At 45.9% G+C, this 7,284-nt stretch overlaps 1 pseudogene; it reads left to right on the forward strand.

Moving 5' to 3' along the window:
• Positions 1 to 5,517: 5,517 nt before the first annotated feature.
• Positions 5,518 to 6,039, forward strand: LOC135920010 (uncharacterized; annotated as a pseudogene).
• The last annotated feature ends 1,245 nt before the right edge of the window (positions 6,040 to 7,284 follow it).

Genomic DNA, 7,284 nt, shown 5'->3' on the forward strand with positions numbered 1-7,284 from the left:
CGCGGAGGGCTGATTACAGAATTGGAATAGGAAAGTTTGGAATAGTTTTACGTTATAGCGCCCCTGATTTATCATCTGGTTTCGCGTTGAGATTATGTGTATCTTTCACATGTGATGGGACGTTACTGCTTGGTCTCATACGCCAGCGTAAGGATAACGCAGTAAGTTTAAGAATTGATCATGAAGCTAAACTTATAAACAGGCTGCCTGAAACAGTGTTGCCAACGGTAGGGCAAATGTCCGACTAGAGGGTACTTTCAGCATTTTGACGCCTACCTTGGTATAGCCGTAAAGACGTCCGACAACTTTTGGACAGAATATGCAGTAATTTGGCAATAGACAGTTTTAGTACTGCGTACGTAGCGTACGCAACGGCGTTGCGTACGTAAGATCGCTGCGTTCTGCAAACTGCGCATGTGCAGAACGCAACACAAACGCTACGAGATGCGTACGCGGCCGTTGCGTACGCACGCATCCGATTCTTGCGTGCGTACGTAGGGAGCCTTGCGTGCTGCTCTCGTGGTTCTCGTTTGTTCGGGAAAGCGCGAGACAAAAGAGTTTCCCAAGATGGCAGCGTCAAAGGCGACTCGCGGAAGGCGGTACTTTCAATGGCCTACGATTTGGCTTTGCTGCGTGAAGTGAACGCGCAGAAGGCATTCCCAGACCCTGCACGTTGGGAATGCATAGCAAAAATAGGAACTTTGTTTTTGAGGAAGTGTTCAGTGTGTGCTGTTTGCGCGAAAGGCTCGACCTGCTTTTGGCGCAGTTTATCGTAAATGACCGTGCCAGCCTGAGAAAGCAAGTACTCGTTTTTTCATTTTTCTCGATATGATTCGTGCATTATATCCGCATTAAAAGTAGAGTCTCTTAAAGGCCTAAATATAGTCCGACGAAGCGGTAACGCGCCCACACGTTACATCACGTTAGCGAGATCAACAGCGTCTAGTTTGGCCGACGGTTCGACGTACTGGCGGACACGGCCATACGCTCCGACGCGCCCGGCGTCTAACGCTCGCCCTCTTACGTACGTAGGCATTTCGCAGTACTAAAAGCCCCAACGCGACACGCGCTCCTACGTTCCGCAAAGCCCTTGCGTGCTGCGTACGTATCGTCATGACGCAGTACTAAAACTGCCTAATGGCGCTGCCAACCATAGGGTAATTACGTTACTGCAGGTTATTTTTGGTTTTCCTAGCTATCGATCATACAGAAAACCTTCTACACAAATTTTGTTCAGGAGTTGTCTATTAAAGAGAAAGTTCGCATAGACCGCACAAAATCCAAGCTATAATAAAGGGAAGACATGGGGAAAGTGGGAGATGAAAATTCAAGACGACGGCAAAACCAGAACAAAGTAAAAAGCGGGAGCCAACGTTTCGACAAGTGGACTTCCGTTTTTCAAGGCGACATATGCGTTCCTCGGCACAATATATATAGTTACGGTTCTTCCAAAGAGGTGAGGGGGTAAGGCGGGTGGGTGAGGCAACGAGCAGCGAGGGTGTAGAATTGAAAATGAAGATGTGCTATGCACACGGCCAATGACACGGCGATGTGTCAGCCGGCGTGTCAACGGCCGTGTGCATGGCCCCCTTTATTAACTGCTTCGCTGGAGGTCGATGGGCTATCGTCTCCCTGAAAAACATTATAAATGTAGCAGCAGAAAATGGTGTTTGAGAAAGAAAATGACTAAAATGGAATAACGATGTAAATAAAAATGTCGTCAATGCAACGCCCATAGGTGTGGCGTTTATTTATGATGAATGGGAACACAGCACAAGCGCATTAGCCGACCTAAATAGCTATTGCAACCGCTTCTATCAGAGTATTATATTTACTGCTCACCACTCTCCTAGTCAACTTCCTGATCGTCAACTTCCTCAACACGACGGTCCACATAGAAAATGGAAAACTGCGGGCAACACTTTACCGAAAGCCTACAGATAGCTAGCAATATTTACATTACAATAATCAACACCTGTGACACTGCAAGCAAGGAATTATTCTCGGACAAGAGAAACGAATAAGAAGAATCAGCATGGAAGAGAACGATTATATCTACTACCTAAGTGACCTTAAAGCAACGCTAGCAAAAAGACACTATCCACAAGTTCCTCTCGACTGAGCTTATGACGTGGCATCAAGATTGGAGAGGCAGTCGGAATTAGCTAAAAAACAGCCTACACCAGAATCTGGCAGACGACCAACGTTTATAACAAAATATTCTCTTGTCATCCCCAACACAAACAACACCCTACAATAACACCACCGAATATTATTAAGTAACGAGCGTCTGAGGAAAGCGTTCCCGGATGTACCAAGGGTTACCTATCGTCGAAAGCGATCTTTGAAATACATTTTTGCGCACGCAAAGTCAGAGAACATTTCCCCGTCATAAAAGCCTGTTGTCGACCCAGATGCAAAACCTGCAGGCGCCTTCAAAGTGACAGTAAAATTAAAATCACCGCAAATAGTTGTACGCACAAAACGAAAACTAGCTTTACTTCTACAAGTTCGGATGTAATTTATATGCTTGAATGTTCCTTCTGTAAAAAACAATATATTAGTGAAACGGGACAGCCAATCAACGTCAATTTAAACGGACATCACGTGGACACAGTTAAATGTTTCCCAAAACTGCCGCCGAGCATTTCACCCAAGCAGGTCATAACTTAATGAACTTAAACTCTGTATCTTTAAGTCAAATTTCCGTTCTCAACGAGAAAGAAAACAGAGAACCATACCTCATCCATACGTTCAAAACATCGCAAACAAAAGGCATAAACATTTCAAAGAGAGGTTTAGAATCTATTCGCTATGATAAATTTCAAGCTACACGCAAAGTACTTAGTTACTTTCATTTAGTTGGCTAGCGTTTTTCTTCGTTTTGTTTTTCCTCCCTTCCTTTTTATGATTGATATATTCATTCCATGTTAGTAATTTTTTCCCGAGGAGCAATTTCTGCCGCTCCTTTTATTACCTCTTTCGAAGAGACATAGCCCACTGGCCTCCGCCGAAGCAGCTAATAAAGGGGTGCTATGCACACGGTCGCTGACATGCCGGCTGGCGCACGGCCATGTCACCGCTTTATTTTCAATTCCACACCCTGGCCGCTAACGCACCTTCAGTCGTTGCCTCACCCACACGCGTCAGCTCCTCTCCCCTTAAGAACCCTACCTATGTATACACTGCCGAGAAAACATATGACGCCTTGAAAAAGAGAAGTTAACTTGTCGAAACGCTGGCTCCCGCTTTTACACTGTCCTCATTTTGCTCATCAAGCTACAATAAAGAACGTTTTGGTGAAAACCATTGATTGAACAGCTCACAGCAACTCTAAAATCAAAATTTTCGCGTTTCGTTGATAACGGTACCAACATTTCGAGCACTGCGCTCCTCTGCTCTGCTGCGCGGTTCTTTGTCGGAAAGCTTCAGAACAGAAAGCTTCGGTCACCAAGTAGAAAGGTTGCAGCAGAACGCTTACCCACGTCCGCTTCTTCAAACTGTCGCAGAAACGTTGCTTAATCAGCTGCGCAAAGAGCCTGCGGTAGACGTTGCAGGTACCCTGCAGAAGAAGCGTTTGTTCGAGTTTGTGCAATATGTGCAGAAGGTTTGACACAACTTAAGGGAAGTCGCAGGGAAATATGGAGCGGACCTTGTGATTTCTGCACCACGCAAGTTGCAAACAGGCCCACGTGGGCAAACGCGTCGTGGGTAGTTCGGAAAGGAAATAGTGTGCGATGAAATATGGTTATCTGTATGTCCCATAGGCTACTTCTGTTGTGTACAAAATTTCTTAAGCTGCGCTTGTGTTTGTTAGATACAGACCGACCAGTGGCTGAACTACCAGCTACGACAGCACTTCAGGTGTTTGAAATCAGGAGAAGGGTCGAATTTCGCGCTACACTGCAAGAGTTGCGGTTGCTATCAGCGGTTGAAGAAAGCGGAAGTTGTAGGCCATGGAAAAGCGAAATTAGAACGGGAGCTTTTGGAAGAGTTCAGTATCTGATATGTGGTTAGCATCGCTTCGGTGGCACCTTTAAACAAAATGCGTTTCATGGATAGCCACGACTAAGCTGCTCCATCACTTCTGTTTTTGCTGTTTATGCCTCTTTTGCAAGTTGTGCGCAGTTGAAAAAGTACAGATGCTTCTCATTTATAACTTTGATAAGATAGGTAATGTGGGCTCAGGATCCTTAGTAATTAACACGGCAGTCAGGTGCTTCGTACGGACAACACAGACGACACTCCGCAGAGGCGATGATTTACACACTCGACAAACAACAGAACAACGACAATCTTCATAGCCTCAAATGTCTGGAATTCCAAGCGCGCCTAAGCAGACATCGACCGTCCTACTGTCCGATGTGTCGTCGTGGTTGCCGTGGCGGTTGTCGTCGTGGGCGCTTCCAGAGGCAGTTGGACGTCCAGCACCTCTGGAGGTGGCTTGCACCAGACTGTGACTCGGCTGCAGTAGAAGCGTACAGCAAGCCGGAAGAACACCACACCGCTGTAGTACAGGTCAATGGCTAGCGAGCCACCGTCGCAGCAGGCTGGCGGCACATCGGATCACCTGGTCCGTAGGCGGGTGCCTCATCAGCCCCAGGCCGCGTACACCGCTGGCCACCACGCCCTCTGACGAAATGCGGCGCGAGGCCGCTACGACAGCAAGCCACCGGTCGCCGGGTGAGTAGCAAGCACTGAGCGGAATATCGGCCTAACCAGGTCCACGTGGTCGCAAGACACCCCGTCGAAAAAGGCTGCGACTCGAACCGCCGGCCAGCGAGCTGCAGTCCGGGTCGTTCCATACTTGGTTCTCTCGAGCAGCACGCAGCTCTCGCTCTGGTGGCCACGCATTTCTTCTTCCTCACGTCACTGCCGCACAATCCACATAATCAGAATCGCGTTTCATGAAGAGACTGTACGCGCGTTGTTAGCGACATTTGCAGTATCTCCTTGTTTTTGCCCCTCCTCGGTTTGTTGCTGGTTCGGGGTGTCTTGGACTCATGCGCGTTCTCCTGCTGCAGCGAAATGTTTCCAATGTACGTTCACAGCTGTCAGTAGCGCTTGTCTCGTCTGTCTCGCCTGACATTGTCCCCTCTTTCGGGCTTCACCATACTCAAATATGCATTGCAAGCTGGCCCAAAATTTTACTATTCTGAAGCTTTTCGTTTCCCAGAAATTGCAGGAAAAGTTAGATGTTAGTTTCGTGGTTATACGCTGTCTGCGACAGTCAGCCCACGTCACCGCGATAAAAGGTGTGACGAGGCTACCTGGCTACGTTGAAGACCGCAATATTGCGGGTACTTCAGCCATAGTAGCAAGCGACAAGCTCAGCTGGCCGCTTTTCCAGGAATATCTCCAAACGACGAAAGAAATTATCTTTCTTATGAGACGCAATGGCTCATCCTTCACAATTTAATTGAACGTGAATTAGAAAAATAAGATAAACTTAGACTTACTTTCCAGAAAGCAGCCATCAGTGATAACGTTATCGTCGCAGAAAACATCCTGAATGACATGAACTAGGTCACGAAGACCTATTTAAGCTCCTTGAACGATGTTCTCAACTTATTCGACAAGCTAAATGCACTCTTTCAGCGCCATCAGACTTTCATATCAGTGCACCAAACAGAGTGTCAGCGTTTTCTAATTACCTTTTGGAGAACTTCGTTTACCCGGCGCAATAGAAGTTAGTAAAATGAAATCCATGGAGCCACAAAATTTGCTGCCGTCAGAAAATGACTGCCTGTGTGAAGACAGAAAGCACTGCATGGCCACATGCATTGAAGGAGGCAAGCAAACAGAAGAAGGCCTCCGAGTTTGCTGTCAGATGTTTCATCAGATAGTGGTCTCGAGGTCAAGTTCATATCGCCAGCAACAGCTTTCAGTGCGGAAGCTAGAAAGGAGCTGCCAGTACTTCCCTAACTTCCGAAGGGCTTTGCTCATTTGCTCCCTTACCACGGAAGAATTGAAGAAGAGTGGCGAACTCATAGTTCCTACTTTACTAGCCACATGAATGCCCCATTCCAAAGAAAGTAATCCACGTCACTGTGGGCAGAATTGGGAGACATAAGAACCTATGATGGCACGCACGAATTCAAGAATGTTTTGATATGAGCCCAGCTAATATACCCTTTGCCACACTGTAACCCAGATGCTGAAAACACCAACTTTAGTATTCCTTATGTATGAAAAAAGCGATATTGTTTTGATGCTGGTCTCATAATCACGTGAGCCTTGGCAACGTCGAGCCGGAACTGTGCAATTTTGAGCGTCGAGGAGCAGTATATTTCACTGCATCGAAAGGAAGTGAACAGGACAAAGATATTTGGTGGTTTTTAGCCGATCTCAAACAAACGTTTAAGCTTTCGTTGTCGGTTCATGCTCGTTACAGCTCTCCAAGACAGCACAATTTTGATAAAGTGATAGTAGTTGACATACGTAGCCCCATGTTTTGCTATTACGCTAAATGTTATTCAATTTTATCCGTGCAGTCTAGAATATTCAAAACGTTTTCTTAGATGACATAGATGCGGTTTCTTTACGTTTGACGTAAGTCATATAAAACTAATTAACAAAAATTACTTGTTTCGATTATATTATGGTGTAATTTGGTTGTATTAGCAGCCGGTTATATTTTATTGCCATTCTTCTGACCAAAATATTCTAGTGAACTATTTTACCAGAACATAATGCGTAGCATAAAACGCACAGTCTTGTAAAAGCCCGGGTAGTGGCTTTTCTGAAAATTCTTTGGCAGCACTAGCTTGACGTCGCAGCGTGAAACTGTTTTTTTTTTTACGTGGCTGCGCAAAATTGTAAGGAAACGTGAAGTATCAAGACCGAGTCACAAGGTCACATTGTACGGACAACCGAAGTCTTGTGAAGGTGGCTGAGGCATATACCGGGACAAGCCAAACACGTAAATGCCTCTGGAAATTGCCGCAGCTTCTTTTTTCCTTTGCTTACATATGGCTTCAACTTACGGGTTCAACGAATATTGATATAATAAAAATATCTTCACAGTTCTGAAGTACCCATTCGCGGTTGATGCTTTGCGTTTGACGATTTATACTTGACGAATGTAACTGAACATGCCCACTAATAAAAGCATGGGTTCGGCGCTGCATACCCTGCATTTTCCGGCAACAACTCGAGACGTACTACGAATTACGCAGTGTCCAAATGGCGCTCAAACTAAAATAATGAAAGTGGATGATAAAAACAGCTGCAAACATTAGGGCGGTCATTGACTTTGCAAACTTGTGAGTTAAATGTCTACAG

This window comes from Dermacentor albipictus, chromosome 5, assembly GCF_038994185.2.
Source record: "Dermacentor albipictus isolate Rhodes 1998 colony chromosome 5, USDA_Dalb.pri_finalv2, whole genome shotgun sequence".
Classification (NCBI taxonomy): Eukaryota; Metazoa; Arthropoda; class Arachnida; order Ixodida; family Ixodidae; genus Dermacentor; species Dermacentor albipictus.